Source organism: Bidens hawaiensis, unplaced genomic scaffold (genome assembly GCF_021521415.1).
Source record: "Bidens hawaiensis isolate Kalapana, Puna unplaced genomic scaffold, B.hawaiensis_p1.1 tig00014716_1, whole genome shotgun sequence".
NCBI lineage: Eukaryota > Viridiplantae > Streptophyta > Magnoliopsida > Asterales > Asteraceae > Bidens > Bidens hawaiensis.
The window spans coordinates 316,129-344,007 of NW_027492290.1; the positions used below are offsets into that span (position 1 = coordinate 316,129).

Consider the following 27,879-nt stretch of genomic DNA (forward strand, 5'->3'; position numbering starts at 1 on the left):
CATTGATCATGCTTTCTTTTTTTTTTTAACGGTATTGATCATGTTTTATCAATGGTTTGAATCAAGCAATGATATTATATAATGAAAAGTATATGGGTTCAATATTGGGGTAAATGGTGTAATAGGAACATAGAGTTTTGCTTTTCAAATTGCTAACCATAGATCTCAAACCTAGTCCTAAGGTTTTCTCTAACCCATTCTTACAACTCTCCTGTTTACCCATTTGCAAAAGATTTCCATACGAACAACCGATTACAACCTTTTGTGGATAAATCTCAAGGAACATAAAGAAGGAATAAGAAGACGAGTCTTCTAAACCAATCTTTCAGTTGATTATCAAGGCTTACATGTAACTTTACATATATGTAGCTACTGCTACCTGTTTGAGATTGCTTTGTTTTTTAGATTGAACCGCTTTCCCGAGTACAATTTCTTTCTAAAAAAAGAAAATGTTTAATCCCACAAAAGTAAAAGTCTCTATTTACGAGGTGTAACTAAATTCTTATGATATCGACCATATATTAATCCCTTTTTGAAAGCGTCTTGAATGCATCTCTAATTCTAAGTTTCATGTTACTCCTACCAAGAAATATGTCTAGTAAGAGCGTCCCCCATTGGAGATCACCTACCCCTTCAATGAGACCTTTTACATGACATAGAATTAGAAAGCAGCAGCCAAATTAATAATTAAGATATAAACAAATATGAAACAGTATCAGTGTAATTAGTGAAACACTTTTCCAATAAACCACCATAAGAAAGGCTCTTTGCTTTGTGAACATGTGAAGAACTAGTGCCCAAGAATACATCTAGAAACCCCAAATTGCATCCGAAAGGATTGAAGTAACCAAGATATTCCAAAAAAGGCCCACTGCTTTTAAATCTACACATACTATTTATAAGATAACACGCATTAGCATGACTAGCTTTACTTTTGATACTACTTATCTACGGCGCAACATCTGTTTTAAAGAAACTATTCTACACTACACGTTGGAAGTGTCGTGTAGTAACCTTTGTGATGAGAAATTGGCACCCTATTGAATATTAACATCCCACACATGTAACCGTTTCTCAGCACCAGCACAAGGTCCACAACGCACGGCTGCGTCATTTAGTTTATACAAATAAACGTGTTTATATATCTGCCAATGAAAAATAGTCTAGGCAGCAACACAATGCAACTGATCATAAGAATAGGTTTTTGAAATAATGAACTTAGCAAAAAAAAATGGTATATATCAAATGGACAGCTAGAGAAGGTCACAGAGAGACTGCCTGGTCTGAGTTTGTTCGAAGATGACCCCTGGCTTAGTCAGCCAAAGGTGCCAATAAGCATGCCTTAGTTACAATAATAACTCAAAAAGAAAAGGTGGTAAGCAAACAACCTATCAAATGATGATCCTTAAAACTATCAACATTTTTTTTGCCTTCATCATCAAACTAAATACAACATGACACTCACCGACTCACAAAATTCAATATATTTAAACTATAAAGCATGGACAAAGCACAACACCTACAATTAAGATCGAACTACCACCATCATTGAACAAACTCACAATCGATCTCATACATAGATCAAGAAAAAAATTTGCAATCCAAGTACAAAACATATTGATTACATTCATCAAGTGTATACTGCAAATCAGTCTAACTAAAAAATATAACTCAAAAGATATAACATAAACGGAACGGTCAGAAACCTTTGGTGCAGAACTTCATCTGGGCAGCCGCAATCATCATATGACCCCTAACTGAAACCGCAAGAAGCTAAAATGACCTGAAAAACATAGAGTTAATATAATCTACTAAAAATCAAATTAATCAAACCTGGTAAATTATTAAGCATGTTGTCTTGTTAGCTATATTTCCCTGTTTATTAACTGCTCTTAAAAAGTGTCTCATAAAAACCAAACAAGATTTCAGCTGATAGCAAACGTCCACATTTGACTTTGCAAACATTGCAATTTGCATGTTCAGTCATGGATTCTTTTACATTTGTAAAATGTAATGCTTTCTGAATAATTGCAGTTTTGACACGAAAATTGAAAGAACATCAAATAAACTAGTATCAAAGCTGGTACATATTTGATGAGTAAAGTGCTAAAATAGTCCCTGAGGTCTGGTCAATTATGGGACTTTGGCCCAAAAAGTTTTTTTTGCGCAACTGGACCATTGAGGTTTCCCGGTTGTTGCCAATATCATCCAAATCGTTAACTCCGTTAATTTTCATCGTTAACTCAAGGGTATAAATGTCGTTTTATCTTATTTACTATTTTATTCTTTATTCTTTTTTTCTTTTTGGTTTTATATAAAGGTCGGGAAGGGGGAACGATGGGTTATTTATATAAAGGTCCTTTTTAAATTAATATATAATTTATGCAAAATGACCTAGACGCCCCTTTATGCCTTAGTGAAAAGTCAGATTTACCTTTAACTTAATAATGAAGTTTAACAGAGTTAACAATTTGGACGCAATTGGCATGAACAGGGAAACCTCGATGGTCCGGTGGCAAAAAAAGAACTTATTGGACGAAAGTCACATAATTGATCAAACCTTAGGGACGATTTTGGCACGTTAATCTCACTTTAATACTCAAAGATCAAAACCTATTGAAATATGTCATAAGGGAAAAATCGAACTTACAATTTAGCAGAATCAGTTCCTTGCACGTCCACCATCATACCTCCTGTCACTATCATATCTGCTTCTCTTTGAATGTCTCTCTCTCTCATTATCATATCTGCTTCCGTGCTCTAGGCTATCTTTTTCAAACCTTTTGTACCTCTCATCTTCTTCACTTCTTTTGTGCTTTCTATCATGGCCATATTCTTCATCCTTAACATCCTTTCTACCTTGTAAATGTTTTTCATCTTCATCATCACTAGTTTTACTCTTGTGTTTTTGCTCATTTCTAGGTGGTACATTCATCATCCGTTCATGATCACCGCCTCTTTCCACTCTTTCTTTTTTGTGCCTAACATTTATGTCATCGTCATCATCACTACCATCATGCCTCCTTTTTTCGCCTGTTCTAATGTCATCTTTAGATCTTGCATCTTTTTTAAACTCTTCACGGTCAACATTATGTCTACTTCCACCCCTTTCAACTTCGAATTTCTTTTTATGCATATCCTTATCAGATTCTTCAGAATCACTATCATGCCTTAGTGTGTCGCGTGTTTTGATCTTCATTTTAGATCTCGAGTCTTTTCTAATCTCTTCACGTTCAACACCAAGCCCCTTCTTCCACCCCATTCAACTTCCACCCTCTTTTGATGCATATCTTTATCAGATTCATCATCGCTGTCATGTCTCCTTCTATCTCGTGTTCTCATATCCTCTTTGAATCTAAGGTCTTTTTAGATTCCTCATGGTCAACATTAAGCCCCCTTCTTCCACCTCTTTCAGCTTCCAGTTTCTTTTGATGAATGTCCTGATCAGAATATTCATCATCACTATCATGTCTCCTTCTATCGCTTGTTCTAATGTTGTTTTTAGATTTTACATCTTTTTTAAATTCTTCACGAACAATGTCATGTTTCCCCCTTCCGCCCCTTTCGACCTCCACTTTCTTTTGAAGCGTGTTTTTATCAGATTCATCGCCATCGCTACCTTGTCTCCTTCTATCGCTTGTTCTGATATCATTTCTACATCTTATGTCTTTTTTAAACTCTTCACGGTCAACATTGACCTTTCTTCTTCCGCTCCTTTCAACTTCCACTTTCTTTTGACCCATGTCTCTATCAGAATCATCATCGTCAGTATCATGCCTCCTTCTCCCACCTCTCTCAACTTCCACTTTCTTTACATGTTTCTCTTTATCAGATTCATTATCATCACTATCATGTCTCCTTCTCCCACCACCCCTTTCAACTTCCGCTTTCTTTAAACGCGTGTCTTTATTAGAATCATTATCACTATCATGTCTCCTTCTTCCACCCCTTTCAACTTCCGCTTTCTTTACACGTCTCTCTTTCTCAGAATCATCATCACTATCATGCCTCCTTCCACCCATTTCAACTTCCACTTTCTTTACACGTGTGTCTTTATCAGATTCATCATCATCACTATCATGTCTCCTTCCACCTCTCTCTTTCTCATATCTTGTGTCTCTGTAATCAGACCTTACCGCATCACGCTTCCTACTACCTCCATCCCACCTATCATAAATAGGGCTGGAAATATGTCTATCTACTTTCCTTTCCATCCCCTTCGGTTTTCTTTGATATGTGTCCCTATCTGACTCATCATCATCTGAATCATGCCTCCTGCTCTTACTAGATGGAAGTTTCTTCCCCTTTAAACTCTTAATGTTAGCCCGTTCATCAGAACGGGAACTCGAATAAGACTCGTATCTCTTCTTCGCATTTCCAACACGCTTTTTTTCATAATCAGAATCATCACTTTCATGTCTCTTCTCACCTTTTTTGTGCTTACTTGATGACTTTCGCCTGCCTTTTTTTACATCAACATCTGAGTCTGAGTCAGATTCAGAGTCACTTCTTTCACTACTTCCATCACTATTAGTATCAGTATCTCTGTCACTCCCACTATCTGAAGAAACCGGTTTTCTTTTGCTTGATTTTTTCTTGTAGTTTTTGAGTTCTTCAAGCGCATCTTTACCCACTTTGGTATCTTTTTCTAGTTTACCATCAACTACAGGATCAGCTTTTTCTTCATCAGAGGCAGGTGCATACTTCTTTATATCCTCTTCATGAACAATTCCAAGAACATTCTTTAAGGTTTCCATTTGCTTCTGTTTGCGCGCCGCAACTTGATGAGACTGCGTGTCTGAAACCCTGAACAGAATCATAGGTTACAAATCACTCAGAAAACAAAAACAGATGCAATGGTGTAAACTGTAAACGTAAAACATAGTAAAAATAATCTAACACAGATTTCAATTCAAAGATAATTATACAGCTTTTATAAGTATCCGTTGGCAAGTGCATACTGATATATCTGCTACAACGTGCTCCATGAGAGAAAACTTATTCCAGAATTAGAAAAGGATACTATTGCTTAACCATAAACAACATAAACAATTCCACCATCATCACTAACAGTAAGCCGACAACAATAAACCTCTTAAAAAACATCTTTAGCCAAAAATTAACCAACAATTTTAGAACTATAAGCATGTTGAAGCATAGCATGAGATGACAGAACAGAGTAGGTGAAAAACAAAAATCATAGAAAGGAGATGAATAGAAGAAGAGTTGAATTCATGTTGAGGAGAATCGTTGGCTTTTTCAATGGACAACGTGGGACGTTCCACAAAAGCATCATTTCATCTTGTTCCTATGATCAAAAGTTCAAAACACAAATCCCTCTACAACAGTACACATAACAGAACTATAAAAAAACAAAACAAAGAAATTGCAAATGATCCGTAAAGCACATCAGATACGTTGCTACTGACTTTCATACAACCTATTCACTACTGCTCATATCTATACAGAAACAAAACTTGTGTTTAGATAACACACACATATTTCCCTATTATTTGCATCCTTTAACTTTCAAAATCCAACTTATATGTGCTAAATATATAATTGACATGCAATTTTTCTATATCCAACACCAACTCTTCGTCTGTTCCAATTAAAACTTAATTTCATCAGAATAATAATGTCTTAACCAGCTTTACAAGAGAATTTCAATTCATCGTCTATTGCAATTAAAACATAAACAAATCAAACATTAAAAAACTACTTGTAATCGGAGTTAGCGACTATTGCCGTAGCTCCACCGGCATCCTCCGCGGCCATAGCAGCCTCCAAAGTCCTCCGAGCCTCACTCAACTTCTCAGCAATCTCATCCTCCGTGTATCCTTGATCCACAAGCTTATCTTCTAACACAACAAGCTTAAGCTGGATCTGACGCTTACGATCATGTTCAAGGATCTCCTTGTTAGGTTTTCTGGACACGCCGGCAATTCCCTGTCCGGCCTCGTAGGCGCCGCCGCTTGCCGTCGAAACTCTGTTCGTCTTCGGCTTCACGAAGAACTTGTTCGTCTGGATGTAGCCGTTGGTGCCGGAGCCCCGAGCGGTTTGTAATCCGATTCCGTTGTACATGGTGGTTGAGTGAAACCCTAACTATTACGCGGTGGTTCGATCGGAGAATTTGAAACCCTAATGACGAGTTTGGGATTATTAGGAATAGAGAGAATGAGAATATGCGATGGTGATAATGTCTGGAAAGCAAATTACGTTTTTATCCTTTCAAGATATTACGTGGCTTAAAGTAAATTACAATTGTGTCCCTGAAGTTTAAAATATAGACACTTATAATCCATTAATCCTAAAAGCCCAAGCCCAAGCCCAAGACTAAAACCCGAACGTGAACCCTTAATATATGTGATGCTTATCACGCTTTCTATATCTTTTTATTCTTTTTAGGGTCGTAAACGAACCAAATGTTTAGTGAATAATTCATGAACCGTTTGCTAGAAAGTTCGCTTACATTCGCTGGTTTGAATTTGTGAACTTTCGTTTATGTTTGATGATGTTCGTCTGCTTATGTTTACAAAGGTTTTTATGATTTATGTGTTTTAAATTTTTAGTTAGTTATGTCAACTATTTTAAGATAGTTATGTCAATTACTTAACATTATATTTACTTTGGATGATTACGTCTAGAAATATAAGAATGTTGAGTTTTATATTTTGAATTAATGTGTGTTTGTTTGTTCGTTTATGAACTTAACACACGAACACGAACAAAATTATATCATTAATAAACGTACATGAACAACATCTCGTTCAATTTTGTTTGATTTGCTTGCAGCCCTATTTATTTCTTCTTATGTTCTTTTCATATTTCTATATAATATTTACGTAGTGTCGCTTTTTTTTAAGTATATAAGAAAGATATAGAAAAACTGACAAAACGTTAACAAAAGAAAGATATAAGCATGTTGCATCGTTGTAACTCCATTCATGATTCGAGAACGTGTCGTTAAGAAGGGAGTGAATGGTTGAATTTAAACTTTAAAAATGAAGTAATCTGGGCACACTTTGTGACAGTGCTTTTGACAAGTGTGTACACTATGCATGATCATTTGATGATTTGATTAAAAGACAAAAGATTCAAGAGATGATAAACATAAAATTAAGGAGTTCAAGACTTGAAGACCTCAGGCCCGATTGAATAATCCACTTATATTCTTGTGTAAAAAAATTCTACAAATTTGCTTGCATGCTGGATTATTACAATATATCTCATTACAAAAAAGTTGAACGACAAATCAAAAAACATTAACAAAACAACACGAGGAGTTACAAAGAGGAAACATAAACAAGGTTACAATTGAAGTATCAGCACTACACAATTACACCTCTAGATGCTTTAATTCACTAGAAATAGCCTAAAGGATTCTCCTTCCACATCTCCCAATTTAAAATACTCCATTTTGATTTATGACAAATCCAATTAAAAGATCGCACCTCTATTTCTTCTAAGATCTTCTCCGTCGTCCAACTTCGCCTATTGACTACCAAGTCATTCCTAGCATGTCACATGGTCCAACACAGTGTATACAATGACAATCCGCACAACACCTTCCTCTTGCTTTTATATATGGCAGCTCCATACATTCCACTGATTGCACACATGACTGATTAAAATTGTTTCAAAACTAGACATCCTTAAGGTTTTACTTATGCTCCTAATAGCTTGTCCCATACCAGTACAATTATTGTTGAATATGTGAGCATTTTTTAATAGTGTGTGAATGGGTGATAACCAATCTAAGTCAAAGTGGGAAACAGTGGCCGTTAATTTATGAAAATAAAGTGGGATTATTGGTCAAATCTAATTATTCTTCATTATGACAGTATATAACATTTGGAATAAAGTGGATTGATATATTAATATATTTTGTTCATAATGTTTTTTTTTCTGAAAATATCCCTCAATGGATGCCGCCCTTTGGGCTTTGGCTACTTAAGTGTACAAGTTTTTTCTTTTTTCAATCATATTACATGATTCTTTTGTTTTCAAGCTCATATTTTTTTCCATCCAAATTCTAGCATCTTAAGGTGGAAACCGGTTACCAATAAATTCGTGAGACTTTATTTATATTTACACCATGACTCATGGTTAATGTTCTTTAAATACATTTTCTGTCACATCATTTTCTTTTTAATAAAAAACATGTGCAATAGACGATGTCCCTTAATGTCCTCTTAATCAATACACTTCAACGACACACATGAGTTTTATTGTAAAAACATTAATTCTCTTATAATGCCTCGGGGGCGGTGTAGGAGTTTTATCCACCCATATAATATCCCTATAATGCCCCATTACACATGTCCAGTTAATCAATTAGACAAAGGTGAAATGCATCTTACACTTAACACAAAAGTTGAACTCAAAAAGAAACATCCTAAGCCAAGTTTGTAACATTAGATACATTAATGTTGATTTCCATTTTCAGAACACAAACGAAAGCTTAAAAGCGAAGATGTTCATCGTAATAATGTAAAATTATAACTGTTTCCCTCCGGTTATGAAGAAACACTAAGTGACCCCGGGCAGATTATGGATAACCTGGGGGTTAAGTAATGTTTCCCACGAGGGTTAGGTCCGGCAAAGAAGGATGTTCTTCAGATGACCTGCAAAACAGACACCGTGAGCTCGTCACTGAGAAGGAGGGGGGGTTCCTCCTTGTGACCACCCTCCGGCGTGAGAATCAGACTAGATTGCTCTGAATATAAGTATATATTGAGAGAAATAGCTAGTGAAGGTAAGATACAAGATATAAGATAATGTGTCCATACCATTCCAAGGTGTTGGAGTATTTATAGCCGAAGGTAGGTTTCCAAGAAGGTACAGCCGGCTGAATAGTATTCCTGTTCTGCCAACTGTGGGCTACGCACATGCCATGCTGGTTGGTGGGTAGGCAGCGGCTGATAGTGACAAAGCCGGCTGTGTACTGTTCCCTTTCCACCAACTGCAGGCTATGTGCGTGCCACGACAAGGGTTGGTGAGTAGGCAGCGGCTAATAGTGACAAACAGTACTAGAGCATGCTCCCCGTACTGTTGTCGGTGAGCTGTCACCCTGTGATTGGTTCATGGGCTGCTTTGGTCAGATCTTGTCTATTTTGTCCATACCTTGGCAGGTATAGTACAAAAGATCTTCCAGAAGCATACGGACTGGCTCATTTGGGCGGGAGTATTCCCGCCTTGCTCATTCCTTCAGGTGACACTGAATTATTTGAGAGTTAGTGCCTTGTGCGTGTAGCCTTGCTATTAGTGCGGGTAGCCTTCCCTGATGGCTTGTATCCGCAGCTGCGGGGACAGGCGGGGTACTTCACCATTGGGAGGCTTTCCCTGCGGGAACAGCTGGCGTACTGCGCGTAAGGTCTTCATCTCTGAGCATGGTGGGTCCTGCGGAACCAGTTGGTCCTTGCGCAGACGTCCCTCTTCAAGGTGAGTCTTGCGGGTCCAACTGGGCTCTGCTGGGACCTACCTCTTCAAGTCCCCTCAGTCCAATGTTCTTCTCATGAATTGTTAATAAGTGAGGTGAACTTTGGACTTAAGCAAGGGGTTTTGAAAAGGATTTAGTTTTAAGGTTGTCCGTGGGGATTCTTCCCGCGGTTTCCCTAATGTCACGTGCAGAAATTCCCGACTTTTCTGCTTGATCTTTGGGTATAATGCGGGTAGGTGTGTAACCTCCTCGCAAGTCAGGAACGTTGAGTTTCACTTGTGTAGATTCTCCACGAGGTTTCGGTAGTTTTAAACATAGTGATCAATTATGTTAAAGAACCAATTCCATCCTGGAGATTCAAACAATCTAGTTCTCAACGTTCCCGCTATGCGGGGATGTTATTTCCCTTTCCGCAAGCATGGCCCAGAAGATCCTTCTTGGTTTCAATTCCCTGCGAGTGCTAAGTATGTGAAGGGTTTCGCCTTGACACTGTACCCGCACTCGTCTTATAGTTTATCTTACTTCCAAGGTATTCTTGGCGTCCATTCCCTGCGGGTGCTAAGTATGTGAAGGGTTTTACCTTGACACTGTACTCGCACCTGTCTTATAGTTACTTGGTTGCCAAGGTAAGGGGTATAGTCCCGCTTACTTTTGAATCTTTTTGAATCTTTTTGAAATTCGAAGAGTTGGTGAAAGGATAAGAACAGTCCAAACTGTTGAAACGTCGTCCGACGGTTTCTTCTGACAGTGTCAGGACGTGCAGGAAGTTATGGCGACGTGACAGTATATGGTCATTCCAGACGCTTTTTCAGGCGTGTGGGCGCGATTTTTCGGGCGCGTGGGTGCGGATTTTACGGCGCGCGTCCCGTCAACAGCTGTTGCCAGCTTGCTTTTTCCACGTGTCATAGTTTCATTGCACCAGCTCTTTTCTCTCTCCTCCACATTAAATTCATCGCATTCATTGCGATGAGTATATAAAGGGGGAGAGGGTTCACGGTAATCCACACTTTCACTTCTTTCTTCTTCTTCTAAGCGATTTCCGGCGAATACTCTAACTTTCTGTCGAGCATTCTCCTGAAATCGTTCTTTACCTCCTAAACATGTCGTCTACTCATGATCCAGAAGCTACCGTCGAGGAGTCTGACTTGTATGTCGAGAACCCGACGTCTACGTCCGATAAGGACAATAAGAGCACTGCTGGCGAATGCCAGTGTGCTCTTCCCATCGAGCTTTACCGGTACATCGTCCGGAAGTTCATGCTCGAGCCGTTCGAGCCTGAGTTTTCAGAGCCACATCAGACGGTGTACGATGCCCCCAAGGGAAAAATAGGGGTATATGCCGCCTTCTTCGTCTATGGGAATCTTAGGTTCCCTTTGACGAAGTTTGTATACCGTGTTCTGGATAAACACGGTGTGCACCTGACCGAGGTACACCCAATGGCGATCGCCAAGATCCGCCATTTTGAGTGGGTGTGCCTCATTCTTGGCGTGGATCCCCACGTCGACCGCCTGATGACCTTCTACTCCTGGAGGTGCATCCAAGGCTGGTATACGCTGGTCACCCGGATCAAGGGTTTGAAGATCTGCGCTACCGAGCGCAGTCTTCGGTCTTGGAAGCGGGAGTTCTTTTACATCTCTGCCCGTGTCGTCCCTATAGCGATGACATTTAAGAAAGGGAGAGCTCTCCCCAGCCTTCACGCCTCCAACTACCAGGAGGCGGAATGGTTCTCCAAGATTTCCCGGATCCAGACTCCGGTTTACCGCTTTCCGGAGTCCGGGATGGTGATGCTCGGTATGAGCAGGGTGTGGAAGGATGCTGGGGCGGATGCGCCACGGATTCCCATCGTACTTGAATATGGTTTGAACTTTATCCCTTACGGTATGCTCCGTCTTCTTTGTTGATTTAAGGTTTTTTCTAACTGTTTTTCTTTTTATTTCAGAAGGAAATGACTTGCAGTCCCTCCTGCATCCGCGGGAAGCTGACGGTCCCGCTCGGTTGGGTACTCGTGCTCTTGACGAGAACGAGTTGCCCATCCTTGCGCAGACTGCGGATCGGTTTGTGGAGGCCTACCCGCCAGGCCACGAAATACTGAGCGCCACGCGGCCAAGTAAAAGACTATTTAACCCTCGCCCTCTGAATGCTGAAACCTCTGCTGGAATTCCTCTAATCTTGTCATCTTCTGATGAGGAATCCGCAGATGGTCCTTTTCTTGCGCGAAAGAAGAAGGCTGCTGACGGGAAGGGCAAGGCGAAGGTAGCCTCCACTGCCGACCAGGTGAACCGGTCTGAGTCGGAGACCGAGAGTGAAGAGGCGGCGGGGAACCCGGGTGGTGTTGAGACCACTGCTCTGGAGGTTGAAACGGCTGTCACCTCCGAGCAGCCCAGGACAACGACGGTGACCGGTACGAAGAGGCCGGCTCCATCGGGTTTGTCCCCGCCCGTTCGCACCTTCAAGCTCAAAAGGACCCGTAAGTATACTTCCTTTATCTTAACTGCATAACTTTCCGCCATTATACTTATACATCTTCTTTGTGCAGGCGTGGATGCTACCGCATTCCAGGGTGGAGCGGGGAGAAGCACCTCCGGACCCATGACGGTAGGTTTGGTCAACCTACCTGAGGCGATGACCCAGGCGACTGCGCCTGCTTCAGTTGTTGGTTCAGTTGCTCACCCGGTTGAGCCAACTGTTCCAACTGTGACGACGTCCCCGCCGGCTGTCAGTGCCATATTCACTGATTCCTTCACTGAGCCGGCGGTGAGTGTTTCTGATGAGCATGATTAATATATGTATTTGAATCATTTTCTAGCGGTGAATTAAACCCCTAACGTGATTCTAACGAACATGGACCAGATGAGCATGATTTAATCCTTGTGTTTATAATGAAGAAGATGATATAATTGTTAATATATTTATAAATTGATTCTGATTTCTTTTTAAATTGTCATCTTGGTCCAGTGGTTAGAGTTCATGTGTGTAAACAGCCTGACTCTGGTTCGAAACCTTGATCATTCATTTCATTTGATAGTAGTATCTATAAAACTGTTTTAATAAGTTATGTTTAATATATATCAAACCTAAAGCGAACGTTCTAACTGGTTCAACTGGTTAACTTACTAGGTGATAGCGCGTAGACCTGGGTTCGAAACCCGGGTCAGGCCTTACACTTTTTTTATATTTTAATAGCCTTATACTCATTTATTAATTAATTAACCTTATATATATATAATAAATCATTATAAAATCATAAATAAATTATAAAAATCAGTTTATATTAAATAAAAATTATATAAATTAAGTATAATTTATATCTCACTTTTTTTTTTCACTTAAAAACCGAACTTCCATTCTCGTAAGACGTTAATTAAAAATCGCTAAAAATCCATATCGTAACGTTTAAAATATTAAAACTCATTTCGTTAACACCTCAAATAAAATCCTAAACTTATAATTATTAATTCAAGAATCGCAAACCTTTTAACCTTCACGTCATCGCCTATAAAATAATAATATAATATTATAATCGCATTTTCGTTAACTAAAAATAAATAAATAAAATAATAAATCAAGATTTGGTAAAACTTGTATTATAATCTCAAAACCTCAACATAACTTATCAATATACAATCCCGTTAGGTTCTCGATTAAAGTCTTGATTTTAAACTAAAACTTGTATTATTTATCCTAGCTTGTCTTGATTTTATTTGCATTTTCATTATGGTTCGTGACGTTTGACCGTTTCGGCATTCTTTATACACGCTTTCGGTTATCAATATCATATCAATTCTTAAGGTGAGTTTTCATAATCCCTTTTTACTTTTATACGTTTTGGGGTGTAGCACGCTCCAAATTTGGTTTTCTTGTGTCAAACTAAAATTCACATGCGTGTCTTGTATGTATTTGTTTTGTGTCATATTGCTTGTAAACTATGTGATTATGTGCTAGTTGTTTACTATTTTTTTTGTGGAGACTCATACTCATAGTGGGAGGGTCCGACGAGACGTACATGCGCCGCCCATTTGTTAATGGCGGTATCATACACATACTCATAGCAGGAGGGTCCGACGGGGCGTACCTGCGCCGTCCATTTTTAAATGGCGGTATCATTATTCTATACTCCAAGTAGCGCGGCGAACGGGGGTTCCTTAGTAGCTTTGACTTTTGTCAAGCAAACAGGAATATCATGTATTTACTTTTCTTTGCTTTATGATTTAGGCAATACATCTTGACTTGTGAATTTTACATGTTTCGTATTATATGTATGCAAAAACTATATGAATTCTCACCAACATTGTTGTTGACAAAATATATTATTTTCAACGTGCTGCAGGTTGAAGTTTAAGGATCGAAGAATAGAATAGTTGGACCATTAGGTTACAGGAGACGAAAATTCAAAGTTTATTGTATTAATATTTGATTGTGTATTTGTGATGTATTGAAATGAATTTAATATAATTGTTGTCGCTTTAGTAGCGTTACGAGCTTATGAGTGATCTTTACGTCACACCCGGGTGTATTCCGCTTTAGCCGTGATGTTACACTTATTTTGTGCTTTAGTATCCTATATATACTTAACAAGTACAGTGTCAGTTAGCAAGTGAGGAGTATGAACATAATTTAACATATATGTAGGTGGAAGTCAAAGATGCTACTGCAAATGCAACCGTGCATTAAAAGACGAGATAGAAAGAAAAAAAAAAGATAAAACGAGTATGAAAAGGAATCCAAAGTGCACAACCCCATCTATTTAGTTAACATTTAGTAATAATAATAAGACAATATCGAACACACAAACATTAATGTTCATAAGAAAAACATATAGTTATTGTTTTCATAAAACATATTCCAAATTACTCGAAAACCAACTTAGCCTAATGAGTTTTCTGATTTAACGATTTAAAAGGATTTGTAACTTTACAAAAAAAGTAATTTGTCTTTTCCTAAATGAAATTATCTTTATAACCTTTCTTGGAGATGAAACATTTTTAATAAAGGTTTGAATGTTGAGACCGGGTGTGTATTATTTAATTTAATTATTATTATTAACCTTATCAATATTCTTTTTTTTTTCTTTGATCAACCTGTTTTATTGAAAATCAAAGACTAGCAAGAAGGTGTTTGTTTTATTGAAAATCAGAAACTAGTAAGAAGCTAGCAAACACCAAGGCACCCGCAAACAACACACCCAACCTTATCAATAGTTGTACAAACTAAATTATATATATACAATAAAAGTCTGATCAGATGGTACACCTTTAAATGACTAGATATCACCACATTGTCTTCATTGTAAGAAGATAGAATTGATTAGATCTCACAGCATTGTTTTCATTGTTAGAAGATAGAATTGATCACCCTTACCTCCTCCATTTCAAGTAAGGGGCATCGAAGCCCCTCCATGGAAGCCCGCCCGCTATGGTTAATGCCCCTTGGGCGCCTCCAATATATATATATATATATATATATATATATATATATATATATATATATATATATATATAGGCTAAGTATAAAATGAAAACCCATTTAAGTTGTGAAAACTCAAGATACTCATTCGTAACCACATGTTTTTAATTAATGTTTAAATCTTGTGGTCTACAATTAAAGTGAATAAAAAATGTAAATATAAATATAATTTTTTCTCTCTTCTGAAAACATATATAAAAATTAATAAAAAAATGTTAAAAAATAGCAAAACATTTTTTTTATGTTTCGATGTTTTGTATTAAATGCTACAACATATATTACATGTAACAAAAAAAAATGATGTTACATAGGGTTTTCACAACTCAAGTGGGTTTTCATTTTAACCTTACCCTATATATATATATATATATATATATATATATATATATATATGTGTGTGTGTGTGTGAGAGAGAGAGGAGAGAGAGAGAGAGAGCCCACCGCGCCCATCATCCCCTCCACCGCTCCCCCCTTCGCGCCCCGCCTAACGGCGCCCCCCGATGGTGTATGATAGAGATGTTCAAAACGGTTTGGGACTAGGAACCGGAACCGGTTCCTAACCGGTTCCTATATTCAAAACCCCATTTTAAACCGGTTCCAGGCTCGAACCGGTTAGGGAACCGAACCTGTTCTCCCACCCTCGGACCCCTAACCTATCTAACCGGTTCTTACCGGTTCCTAACCCGGTTCCTGTACTGTAACCGGTTCCAGTGTAAAATTTATTTTTTTTTCGTTTTTCGTTTGCGATTTGGATTCTAAACTACGATTCGTATTTGTATAACATGAAAAATAAAAAAAACAATTAACATAAAATTCATTTTATTTACTTTAATAAGTTCAAAAAAAAAAGGTTACATGTTTTAAAATCTTCAAAAACAAACTAACAAAACATTAAACTTATAAATATAAAGTTGTGACATATTATTTATAGAAAAGCCTTCTTGTTCGTCGTAATTATTGAGCGGCGACTTCTTCCTCGGAATTACTTGTAGAAATGCCTTCTTGTTCGTCGTGCACTCGAACATCAAGTGGTGTTTCATCTTTGAGAGTGGTTACGTGTTGAATACGATCGATTGAGTCCAAGTGATCCTTTAAGCAAATGCACATCTCCACCGACTCCGAATTTAGTCTTGTTCTTCTCACCGATATTACCCTGCCACTAAGAGAAAAGGCGGATTCCGAAGCTACCGTAGAAGTTTGGACGGTTAGTAAATCACGGGCCATGGTGGCAAGAATCGGAAACTCGGTTTCCTTTACCTTCCACCAAGCCAAAACATCAAAAGTGTCATATTCCTCTTCGGATAAACCGGTAGAGTAATCATTTGCACTATACCTTCCTAGTTCGCTTGAAGGGGTGTTACCCCTTTGTTTTTTAGCCGTTACGTTGCGAACGGTGTTCATAAGGCTAATCATGGGATCTCGTACTCTAGTAGCACTTGAACTTGATGAAGACCCCCCCGGCATAGGCATGTGTATGTTTGACCCATATTTATTTAAATAAAAGTCATACATAAATTTAAAATTCAAGTTAAAATAATTTTCTGCCTCTGTTGAAAAGTTTGTGTCAACTTCATGCATATCTAAGGCTGAAAAAATTTCGTCTATCACACATTCAACCCCCGTAACATTTAACATTGGTTATAAAGCGGCGGCGCAAGTAAAAACCGGTGGCAATTCAAGAAAGTATTTTTTTTAATTTAAACTTCATTGGTAATATGATGTTTGAAAACATTGGACTTTTATTTTCAAATTCTTTAAGATTGTTAACCATTAAAAATAACTCCGAAAGAACCAAGGGACTTGTCGGATAATACGTTCCCGATAGTTTCGTAGTTGATGTTTTAAAAACTTCAAGAAAAGTCGATAAGTCATTGATAATTTCCCATTTCTCATTTGAAAAGGGGATTGCCAAATCATTCTCGGCAAGACTAGAATGAAACATTTGTAAAGTTTCTCTTTGTTCCAAAGCACTTTGAAACATTATGCAAGTGGAATTCCATCGATGAGGTACATCCCAATTAGCTCCCAAAGCTTTTCTTCCCGTATCTTTACAAAATTTTCTATATTCCATTTGTCTTTTTTTACTTTTCTTAAAAACTTCATGTATCATTAGTCTAAAATCGTTTATAACCGATGTAACCTCATCCGAAGCAAGTCCGTCTTGCACGATTAAATTAATGATATGTGCAACACACCTTGAGTGAAAAAATACACCATTGCAAATCGGCGTATATTTTAATTTTAATTTATCAACCGCCGATGTATTATTCGACGCGTTATCAAATGCCATTGAAAATATTTTATTTTCTAGTTTATAAGTTTTTATAACATAATCTAAAATTTCAAACAAATTATCTCCCGTATGTGGATACTCAAAGAGTTCAAAAGCAATGGTGCGTTTCATCATTTCCCACGATGACGGGTCTACCCAATGAGCGGTGACACAAAGATAAGATTCGGGTAGACCATGTGGAGCCGACCAAACATCACTAGTTAAGTTTATTCCCGTATTTATATTTTCAAAATATGCAATTAGTACCTCTTTGGCATTCTTCCATAATTTTAGACAATAACGTTTAAGAGTATGACGACTTACGTGAGTGTATTGTGGTTGAAGCGTATCTCGAATCATGGCGGTTAAGCGAGGGTTGTCGAAGTGGCTAAACGGCAAAGCTTCTTGAATCACAAACTTCGCCATACGATCTTGAACTCGATCAATTTGGTATGTAAATATTCCGCCTTCACTATCCATTTGCGTTTGTTGCGAATCGACGTTCTTTTTCAACGCCTTGCAATACGGTTTTTCGATGTGTTTCTTCAAATTTGAATTCGAAAGTGGGTTTAAATAAACCCCACAAAACTTGCACCGAGCCTTCAATGAATGGTCACTCAATTCAACCAAATCCCAATTGCACCAAATCTCTTGATTACGATTATGAGGTACAATACGAACGAAACTTGGTTCGGCGTTGGAACCTTGACCAACCGATGATTGTGAGGCAGCCATAACAACAAATATGAATATAGAAGAAGAGAAAACAAGAGATTAGAGAACTCAAAACGTTGTAATAGCGTTTTTTTGTATTTTTTTGCGTTCGGGTTTGCGTTTTGAGTGTTGTGATGAACCCATGACACCAAATACCTATTTATACTAGTAGTGGGGTGCTTGGGGGAGCCAAAAAAACGGCTATTTTTGACCCCAACTGTCAAAAAACGGCCAAAAAAAAACGATTTCCAACGGCTATAATCGATCCAACGGCTAGAACCGGTTCCAGATGGTTCGGTTCCAGAACCGGTTCTGGTTCGGTTCCGGTTCCTACCCGCCCCCCACTCAGAAATGCAAGAACCGGTCACGGATCATCGGGTTGAATCAGATAGGGTCCCGTTCCTACAAAAAACGGGTAGGAACCGGTTCGGGTCCACCGGTTCGGTTCCAGGAACCGGTTTCGTTGATCAACCCTAGTGTATGAAGCCCACCGCGCCCCTTCCCCCCCCCCCCCCCCTTTCGCGCCCCATAGCGTTTAGTATTAGGGTTTTTGTTGTATTTTTTTCATAGCTAAAAATATATATAATTAGATTATGCATGATTTGTAATTATTCTCGTGTATGCTTAAACACGGTTATCAGTAATACACAAAATCTTGCAAGGTTTTATTTTTCTATATGGTATTAAAACCTTTGAGTTTTTTAATTTATTCTTTTCTTTCCATTCCTTTCTCCTCGCAACCATATATAGGCTGGCCGTGGACTCTATTCTCTTTCATTCTCTTGAGTGGCGACTTTATTTCTCTTCTTTCCCCTCTTGTCCTACTAGGGACGCATTATCATTTCTCCGTGCATGTGCCACCACAATCGTAACTCTCTTGCCACCACAATCGTGGCTTTTTTCACTATGCTTAGTTGTAGTGTCTCTTGTTGTCACTGTTATGGCCGTAGATTTGTCGTTATGTCATTGCCTTTCTACGCCACGTAATTTCCTACATTTTTAATCTCAAATTTGTGAAAGGCTGAACGTATATGTCGTTTCAAACTTTCGGATAATCTCGGTCCTTATGAGTCTTTTATTATCTTTAACCTATCATAATATATTTATTTCAATAAGGTCTCATTTGTAGTGTAACACCCCGGCTAAAGCGGAAACGCCTGAGTGTGACGTACAGATTGCTCAAACACACGTGACACTATTAGGTGACCATAATAACATTATTTCATTTAAATTGTCATGTAAACACAAGTTTATCAAATAATACAAGTTGAAACAATAAATAAATAAATGATAAGTTGTTCTTTGAATATCCTATAGGCATGCTATGTGTCTTCTAACTTTCATCCTCATATCTTTACACCTGTAACATATGTATAAAATAAAGTCAGCTATGAACATAGCTGGTGAGTCCCCACAGTTTTTATATACATACATAAAAATCACACAATTCATGGACAAGTGATAAACGAGCAGGTAAAGTCCTTTCCAGTTGGTATCATCCAATGTACTTGGGTAATCGCGCAAGTAAGGTCCTTTCCAGTTGGTAGCAACCAACGTACTCGGATAATGAGGTCCTTTTCCACTCGATACAAATGGACCAGAGTGCAAAGGGGGGCGTATGATCATACTTATTGATGCTACCATGTGCAAGTAAATTCAAGCAAGTAATCAAGTAACACACAAGTCCATATAGTGAATTGTAGTTTGTAAGCGAAATCGTAATACTTTGAACTTGTAATAAGATACATATGCTACCCCAAAATATGAAAACGTTTAAAAAGGGGTTGTGAGAAACTCACCTCGAAATCGACGATAAACTTGAAATATAAACCGAAAGCACAATAACGAAACCGAAGCAACCGAAAATGCGGTAAAGGATCCAAAACGATTGAACTTCTCGAACTATCAATAAGACAAGTATGACTGTTTAAAGTCTAATTAACGAGATTATTAAAGTTAAAGGGGACAATTTAGTTTAAAGGGATTTACATTATTTTAATGTATTTTATGGCAATCTTATGGTATCTACATTATAATATTATATTTGAGTTCAAGAAATGTTAACGATGTTTATAATTTAACAATTTGACTTACTGTTAAGATGAAAGTTATGACAAATACAAGACATAGTTTTAAAATGGGAAAAGCTTATCTTAGATTATGTTAACGAAGAGGGATTATAAAATTGACGTTTATATTAAATATCGTAACGGTTAAACTTTGTCCGGCATCAATATCATTAATGTATTATAAAGATTTAACAGGATGGGTTTTATAGTTATCGAACTAAAGTTTAACGGTTTCAAAACTAACGAATTTTAGTTAACGGAGATGCGATTTTAATATTATATTAGTATTTTATAGACGACGACGGGAAGGATAATAAGTTCGGGATTCTTGAATTAATAATTATAAGTTAGAAATTTATTTAACATTTTAACGAAATAAGTTTTAATATTTTGAACATTACGATATAGGTTATTAACTTTTTACGAGAGTGGAAGTTCGGTTTTTAAATGAAAATAGTGAAATATATTTTATACTTAATTTATATAATTTTTATTTAATATAAACTGATTTTTATGATTTTAAAAGATTCATAAGTTTTAATATATAATAACATTAATAAAGCAGTTTATGAATAATAATAAAAAATAGAGGACTGACCCGGGGTTTCGAACCCGGGTCTGGTTGTTATAAGTCCAACGTATTAACCAGTTGAGCTACTCATATTTGTTTGAAGTATGGTTTATATTAAATATATTAACTTATTCAAACAGTTTATATTAACATTAATATCAAAAAGGCTGACCCGGGGTTTCGAACCCGGGTCTCACCGTTCAAACGTGTAAGTTCTAACCAACGGACCAATTACAACATTCAGTTTATATTACGAAAATAATTTTATATAAATAAACATCCTGGATCATCTTCTTCACCATATGAACACCCTAATTTCAATTCAACGCTTCTGCTTATTGATTCTTAAAATTACATTGGGGGTTTTGTTTATTGAATCAACGCTAAAAATATGTTTTAAAGGTTGGCGGCCACCTCCGGCGCCGGATTCCGGTGGCCGGAGGCCCGCCGGAAAAACATGAGGGGTGGGGGGGGGTGGGTTGGGATTGTTTAATATTTTATTTTATTTTAAATTAAATTTACAGTTTAGCCCCTGAGGTTTATAACTTCTTTTAAATCGAATTTAAAGTATAACTTGCATCTTGGACCTTGAACTTTTGAAAGATGTGTAAATGTAATAAAATTATAATGCTTGAATAGTTTTCTTAAAAATCCCGAATAGTTTGAAAGCCGAATAAATAAAGAATATTAAATCTTTCGAGTTTCATTGATTGCGCAAAACAAATAGAAAACAAACAAGCAATAATCATATCTAATCGAGAACGTTATATAAAAGATGAACAATGGACATGAATGCCAAGTGATGAAATCAATTGGATATAAATACAAGAACATGAAACGAAACTTTAAGATATATGTGTGTGTGTGTATATATATATATTCATAAACAAAAACCGAAAATTTAAAACGGGTCGGATTTTCGGGTTTGAAAAATAAGGAATGTTACATGTAGCATCTCTTGTTGTCACTGCTATGGCTGTAGATTTGCCGTTATGTCATTGCCTTGCATTGCCACGTAATTTCCTACATTTTTAATCTCAGATTTTCGAAAGGCCGAAGGTATATGTCTTTTCAAACTTCTGGATAATCTCGGTCCTTCTAAGTCTCTTATTATCTTTAACTTATCATAATAGATTTATTTCAATAGGGTCTCAGTTGTAGTATCTCTTATTGTCACTGCTATGGCCGTAGATTTGTTGTTATGTCATTGCGTTTCTACGTCACGTAATTTCCTACATTTTTAATCTCAGATTTGGGAAAGGCTGAATGTATATGCCTTTTCAAACTTCCGGATAATCTCGGTCCTTCTGAGTCTCTTATTATCTTTAACCTATCATTATAGATTTATTTCAAAAAGGTAGAACCTTAATGAGCTTAACCTATGATGTTGGGTTACAACCTTGGGCAATAAGGTAGAACCTTCGCTTGAACAAATGTTATGAACTCGGGAATTGGCACGGGACTTAGGGTTTGGAAACACGGCTAGTGGCTCGGGAACGAATATCAAGAGAAATCGTTTGAAAACCAAATGAATCCAGCTTGATCTTAAAAACTCTATTTATAAGCTAATGCCGGGCCCTTCGGTAAATCGCTTGGAAATTCTGCAGAAGTTCTTCGTAGCCTTTTGGAAAATCAATGGACACGTGTCAGAACATGAAAATATCCAGTTGCTAGTGAACCGTTTGCGGTGCTTCCAGCGATCCGAAACGCTGCTGATTCATCGACACGTGTCACCAAACCAGGCATTGCTATCTGCCACATGTCAGCACATGTTTGATTGCTTAACAAGGTTAACAAACCCCTAGTGGACCGTTGGAGCTTGGGATAGCAGTCCACTGAGCAAAGTTTTGCAAAATAACAAATTAAACCTTGAATCTTCAATATTTACTAAATTTGGCATGAAATTTTATGGATGCTACACTTGATGCAACCGTGGCTAGTGACCAATAGGTCACCTGAGTTTGTGCATCTATATTTGGACCAATGCTATAAAAAAAGTACGTATGCAACGTTATTCCTTACCCCTTTGCTCTACAGCATACACATACAAAGAAGATCTCTCTTAATTTAAAGCATCATTCAATTATTAATTTGAAGAGAATATCAAGATATAATCAAGAGCGAACGAAGAACACAAGCTTTACAAATTGTTATCCATTCTGGTAACATTTGGCGGGCATCATTAGAGGATTCTTCTAGTGATTATTTATAATGAGCTAAAAGGGCTAACACTATATATTGATATGGTGTGATTGTATTTGAGTTGAGAAACTCTATTTTGATATAGAGTTCACTATCTTGACATAGTTAACATCTGAAAAATTGTATAGAAAACACTATCTTGACACAATGTGTTGAAGAGGTAGGTCCCAGCAGAGCCCAGTTGGACCCGCAAGACTCACCTTGAACAGGGACGTCTGCGCAACGACCAACTGCTCCCGCAGGACCCACCATGCTCAGAGAAAACCTTACGCGCAGTACGCCAGCTGTACCCGCAGGGAAAGCCTCCCAATGGTGAAGTACCCCGCTTGTTCCCGCAGTTGCGGATACAAGCCATCAGGGAAGGCTATCCGCACTGACAGCAAGGCTACACGCACAAGGCACTAGCTACTTCAGTAGTCACATGAAGGAATGAGCAAGGCGGGAATAATCCCGCCTAAATGAGCCAGTCCGTATGCTTCTGGAAGATCTTTTGTACTATACCTACTAAGGTATGGGCAGAACAGACGATTTGACCAGAACAGCCCATGAACCAATCACAGGGTGACAGCTCACCGACAACAGTACGAGGAGGAGCACCCTCTAGTACTGTTTGTCACTATTAGCCGCTGCCTACTCACCAACCCTTACTATGGGACGTGCGCAGCCTACAGTTGGTGGAACAGTGCATAGCCGGCAGTAAAGGAACAGTATACAGCCGACCTTGTTACTGTCGGCCGTAGTCTATCCACCAACCAGCATGGCCTGTGCGTAGTCCACTGTTGGTAGAACAAGAATACTATTCAGCCGGCTGTACCTTCTAGGAAACCTACCTTCGGCTATAAATACTCCAACACCTTGGAATGGTAAGGACATCATCGGATATCTCATTCTTATCTAGCAATCTCTTAATATACACTTATATTCAGAGCAATCTAGTCTGATTCTCACGCCGGAGGGTGGTCACAAGGAGGAACCCCCCCTTCTCAGTGACGAGCTTACGGTGTCTGTTTTGCAGGTCACCTGAAGAACAACCTTCTCTGCTGGACCTCATCCTTGTGGGAAACATTACTTAACCCCCAGATTATCCGTAATCTGCCCAGGGTCACTAAGTGTTTCTTCATTGGCGCCATCCGTGCATAAAAGCTAGAACTAATAGTTTTTTCAAAAATTTCTGAAGAAATGGTTAACGTTACTCCGGTCCCAAGGCCAGTAAGCGACCAAGAAACCCCGGTAACCACAACCCCAGCAACTGGGGGGAACACCGGCGGTTATACAAATTTTACGAACACTACCCCGGTTACCCAAGCCGGGGCAAGTGCAGTAAACAATATTCCACTGGGGTTCACTGATGCCCAGTTGGAGAAACGAACGAGAGTCCCTCGCCAAACACTAGATCAAGTTAAGGCGTGGGCCGAAGCACGTCAGAAAGAGTTCCAAGCTGAGTTGGATGAACGCTTGCGTTCAGTTCAACAGGCTGACGAATTCGGCAGTACTCGCCAACATCTCAATATGAACAGTGAGTGCGAGTACTCAGACGATGAGCGGGAAGAATCCGATACCGACGCAAACCCTCGCCATAAGGCAAAAGGGAAGCGTAAGGAAACGGACTTCCAACCGACAAGGAATTTTGGGGAAGCCTTTAAACCAACGAATGCGGAGAGAAACCCGCGTGACTTCTCCAAAACCTTTAGACCAACTGCTGCAAATGCAGGAAAGTCAAAGTTTGCAAGGGACATTGCGGAAGCAATCGCCCCGAGAAGTGCCAAACAAATGTCCAACATCGGCACTTATGATGGTCTATCCGACCCAGACGACCACTTGAACAGATTCATTGCGGGGGCAACCGTCAGTAACTGGACGGAACCCACGTGGTGTTATATGTTCCAGATGACTCTGGTTGGAGCGGCCAGGGCATGGTTCGATCGTTTACCGGTCCATCACATCTATGATTGGGCGGACTTTCAGAACAAGTTCAGCCAACACTTCAGCCAACAAAGGAAATATACTGAGGAACAGTGGACGATCCTCAACTGCGTTAGAGAGGATGATGAATCTTTACTAGACTTCATCACTCGCTTCAACTCAAAAAAGCTAAGTCTGGGCAACATAAATGAAGATCTTGTTCGCGCCGCTTTCATCCAGGGCGCCGAATACCCAGAGCTTATCCGCACATTGACGGGTAAGGACGGCATGCCATCCACATGGGATGCCATCATGACGGCGGCCAAGCGCTTTGCCGAGACGGAGAAGCAACTGGGAAGGGATCTTCCCCAGAGTACACACCTCTACACGCAAAGGACTAGAGAAAACAATGTTCGGATCGCCCGGCAGAACAAAAAGAGGAAGCTAGGTATTTGGCAGTCAAGGGTAAACTTTGACACCTCATCTAGCTCTCACCCTCTTGTTGGCGGAAGAAATAACACACACCCTTCAAGCCAAAAACACCGGTGGACGCCACTCACCAAATGCGTCACGGAGATATTTGCCACTGAAAAACTACCATGGCCAAAAGCTCCAATGATCCGGCAGCGACCTAATGCGGATCAGAGCAAATCATGTGACTTCCACGGGACAAAAGGTCATAGTACGGAAGAGTGTACATCCTTGAAGGATATTGTTGAAACATTCGTCAAGGATGGAAGACTTGCACACCTTGTGGCATCAATCAAGAAGGGAGGAAGGAACGATAACTGGTACCGAGGCAACGGACGAAAGCCCGTTGACATCAGCATCAACATGGTTCATGGTAAGATCAGAGGAAGAAAAAGGCGAACGACAGAACCATGTGCGTGGAAGGAAGCTGAGGTGCGCTTCCCGCGAGTGCCAGGAGGACCCAGCAAAGAAGGCCCTATCGTCATCAAAAGCCAGCTGGGGCACTACATCACTTCTCGCACTCTTGCTGATAACGGCGCCTCGTCAACGGTGATGTACAGGCAGTTCTTCGACAAGCTAGATGACGAAGACAAGGAACGCCTGTAAACGATCCACGCCTCGATGGAAGGGTTCGATGGCAGCACAAACACCCCCCTGGGTATCCTATCTTTCCCCGTCACTCTTACGGACGGGAATCACTCACGCACAGAAGACGTGGATTTTGTCGTAATGAGGAAGCCACACCACACGTACGACATTCTCTTCGGAAGAGACGGGATGGCAAAATTCAACGCCGTGGTATCCTCAGTCCACGACATGATGGGATGGCCAACAGCTGAGGGTGTAGCGATGATCACCGGCATTCCCCAGGTATGCATCGCATCTGTCTCATCTAAACCCAAACCAAAGATGGCTAAACCAACCATCACCGAACCAGAAAGATGGGCCTTCAATGGCAAATACCCTGACCAGGCCGTTTCCATTGGCCCAACAGTTGTTGATCCCACACGCACCTTACTCAAGCGCTTATTACAGAAAAACGCTGACATCTTCGCATGGACACCAGCTGACATGACTGGTGTACCCCGAAGTAAGGCAGAGCATAAGCTCAAATGCGATCCGGCTGTTACGCCAATCGTACAAAAGCGCAGAGTAATGGGACCAGAACAAACTAACGCGTGTAGAACCCAAGTCAAGGAACTCCTTGACGCAGGCATCGTACGCGTTAGTAGATATCAAACATGGGTTGCAAATCCCGTTATGGTACCGAAGAATAACAAACAATGGCGCATGTGCATAGATTTCAAGGACTTAAACAAAGCATGCCCCAAAGATTGTTATCCGTTACCCGAAATTGATCTTAAGGTGGATTCGTTAGCACCGTTTCGCCTTAAATGCTTCCTGGACGCGTATAAGGGGTACCATCAAATCCACATGGCCGTTGATGATCAGGACAAAACCGCTTTTCGGATGCCCGATGGCACATTTTGTTACCAAATGATGCCATTCGGACTTAAGAATGCCGGGTCCACATACCAACGCCTGATGGACAACCAGTTTCATGCCCAAATTGGGAGGAACTTGGAAGTCTACATGGATGACTTGGTCATCAAAAGCCCTGACGCAGAAGTGTGACATCCCACATCGGTTGGGAAGGAGAACTAAGCCTTCTTTATAAAGAGGTGGATACCTTCCCCATCATAACGCGTTTTGGGCGCTTAATGGTAGTGGATGAGAGGAGAACTCCACAGTTAAGCGTGCTCAGGTGGGAGAAGTATGAGGATGGGTGACCACCTGGGCAACCAAAAGCAAATTCGTGAGGCGATGGTGGTACGTCCCGGCCAAAGCGGACAATATTATGATGCGGTGGTAGCTGGGTTGTTACAAATGGTATCAGAGCCAGGGCCGGACCGGTGGTGCCAGCGAGGACGCTGGACCCTAAGGGGGGTGGATTGTGACATCCCACATCGGTTGGGAAGGAGAACTAAGCCTTCTTTATAAAGAGGTGGATACCTTCCCCATCATAACGCGTTTTGGGCGCTTAATGGTAGTGGATGAGAGGAGAACTCCACAGTTAAGCGTGCTCAGGTGGGAGAAGTATGAGGATGGGTGACCACCTGGGCAACCAAAAGCAAATCCGTGAGGCGATGGTGGTACGTCCCGGCCAAAGCGGACAATATTATGATGCGGTGGTAGCTGGGTTGTTACAAGAAGCGATGTTGAAAGACATCGAAGAAACTTTCAACACGCTTAGGAAGATAAACATGAAACTCAACCCGGGCAAGTGTGTCTTTGGAATGGAAGAAGGGAAGTTCTTGGGGGTCATCGTCACTAAAGATGGCTTCAGAGCGAACCCTGAAAAGGTCGAAGCCATTATCAAAATGGAATCACCTACTACCATCAAACAGGCTCAGACACTGAATGGACGACTAGTGGCACTTAATCGCTTTTTGGCAAACCACGCGGATAAGTCGTTTCCTTTCGTGTCAACGTTGAGAAACTGTTTAAAGAAAACGCACTTCCTCTGGACACCAGAAGCGGAAGCAGCTTTTCAGGAGATTCGGTCACGCTTGATCGAACTCCCAACGCTCACAGCACCAAAAGCGGGAGAGGAGTTAATCCTATAACTTTCCGCAACAGATAGAGCAACCGGGGCAGTCCTGCTAGTAGAGCGAAAAGGCATCCAGATGCCAATCTATTATGCCAGCCGTATCCTAACAGACGTAGAAACCCGGTACTCTACCCTCGAAAAATTAGTCTTAGCACTTATACAC

General features: G+C 39.6%; 1 pseudogene across 1 annotated transcript; it reads right to left on the reverse strand.

Moving 5' to 3' along the window:
- Positions 1 to 2,661: 2,661 nt before the first annotated feature.
- On the reverse strand, positions 2,662 to 6,084 carry LOC143547411 (uncharacterized; annotated as a pseudogene). The gene is made up of 3 exons (XR_013137765.1): positions 5,723 to 6,084; positions 3,239 to 4,806; positions 2,662 to 3,095 (listed from the first exon to the last, which is right to left on the reverse strand). The product of XR_013137765.1 is annotated as an uncharacterized LOC143547411 (transcript).
- Positions 6,085 to 27,879: the final 21,795 nt, after the last annotated feature.